This window comes from Elephantulus edwardii, unplaced genomic scaffold (genome assembly GCF_000299155.1).
Source record: "Elephantulus edwardii isolate Elephantulus edwardi_28Jun2011 unplaced genomic scaffold, EleEdw1.0 scaffold00061, whole genome shotgun sequence".
In the NCBI taxonomy this organism is placed as follows: domain Eukaryota; kingdom Metazoa; phylum Chordata; class Mammalia; order Macroscelidea; family Macroscelididae; genus Elephantulus; species Elephantulus edwardii.
In genome coordinates, this window is record NW_006399811.1 from 7,378,949 (window position 1) to 7,380,949 (window position 2,001).

Sequence of the window (2,001 nt, forward strand, 5' to 3'; positions counted from 1 at the left end):
GTGAATCTTTGTTTTCTTGATGTTGAACTTCAATCCATATAGTCTAGTATTCTTTGCCAGCCCTAAAATTCAAAGGCATGAATCAATTCTTTGTTTTTTCTTATTCTTTATTCAGCTTTCACTTGCATATGAGGTAATTCAAAGTATCTTGAAAAATCACTGGAGAAATATGAGTTGGGTTAGGGATACTTCAGTTCTCAAAGGGATATATTTCATCTTTTTAACACTTTAAAGTGGTCCTTTGCGGTATATGTGTCCAATGTATTGTATTCTTTGCTTTTTGACTACTGCTTTCACAAACATGGATGTGATGTATCTGACGTAGTGTGTAATTTATCAGACTGCTGAAAGAAAGATCAGCAGTTTGAATCCACCGGTTACTTTGAGGGAGAAAAGTGGGAAATCTGTAAAGAGTTGTGTAACCTCAGATACCTGATGGAGGGTCCCTGTGAGCTGGAACTGAATCAAGAGCAGTGGGTATTGCTATTGTTAATCTTTGGATCCGGGCAGAGGATCATGTCCAGAGCCCACTGTCTTCTCTTCTAGACCACACTCCAGGTATCTAGGGCTCACATATGTCCTTTACCAGGTCAATCCTTCTGGAAGTGAACTAGGTTGCAGTTCATATAGTCCTCTGCACACAGAATGGTCAAGGGGCAGCTCCTTGCAGAGAGAATGAAAAAGCGTGGGTGTGGAGCATCCACATATCTGTATGTGAGAGCATGTATAGTGCCAGGGCTGAGTAGGAAGAGGAAGAAGTCAGTTACAGGCTGGGCACTAGGGACCAGCTCACCTTGTACCACCAATTCTAGAATTGAGACCCTTGGAGGTTAAGGAATCTATGTTTGAACTGGACTTCCAAGGCACATGCCCCTCAGAGGATCTTTGCATGTCAATGTCAGCAGAGGGAGGTAATGTGGGGGCACCTTATGGACAGAGGCTGACTAGTGTACTTCCACTGGATCTCTTGGTCCCAAAATGTTCAGGATAGGCTGGGTATGTCTAGGTCAGCTCAGTAGCTCAAAGCTCTATTTCGTTTTCTCCTTGCTATTGTGATCAATGCTCTGATATCAATAGGAGCCCTGGTGGCACGCTGGTGAAGTACTTGATTACAGATAGGTCATTAGTACAAAACCTATCAGCTACTACATGGGAAAAATTTCCTCTAAATATTACATCCTTGAAAACCCTAGGTGGTTGTTCTACACTGTCCTACAGGGTTACTTTGAGTCAAAATTGACTCAGTGACAACAAACACCAAGAAAGGACTAATAAAAACAATTAGTTTCCTGTGAAATCCTTAGCTAATTTAAAGCCAAAACCATGGGGAACTTCTAAGCAAATAAATGGTGAAAAACCAAGTGGAAGCCCTAGGTCCCTATGATCAAGCCAGATTTTGTTCCAAGACTGAGATAACCTCAAGCGAGAACATTTAAGATGAAAGGAACAGTTAGGAGAGGAAGGCAACAGTCATGGAGCTGAGGAGATACCAAGGTTTCATCTAAGAATCTCACGTGTACTAGTTTAGACCACTTTTCTGAATATAGGAGCCGTGGTAGTGCAGTGGTTAAGTGCTCAGTCACTTGAAGAAGAAAGGTGATGCCATTTCTACCATAAAGTGTTCAGCCTTGGGAAAGCCTATAGGACATAGCCTGCTGTGCCCTGTAGGTCATGAAGAGTGGGCATCAACTCTACAGCACTGAGTTTAGGTTCTGGATATTGCACTATTGTTTTATTTTATTATGATTTTTAAATTTTTTAAAAAACATTTTCTACTAGTTTATTATCCTGCTGAAAATTATCCAAAAACATTTGGAGCAATATGTCAAAAGATAACTGCCAGATGTGCAGGCTGGATTTAGAAGAGGTTGTGGTACTAGGGATATTATAGCTAATGTTAGATGGATCTTGGCAGAAAGCAGAGAGTACCAGAAGAATGTCTATCTGTGCTTCACTGACTATGCAAAGGCTTTTGACTGTGTGGATCACAACAAGCTGCTG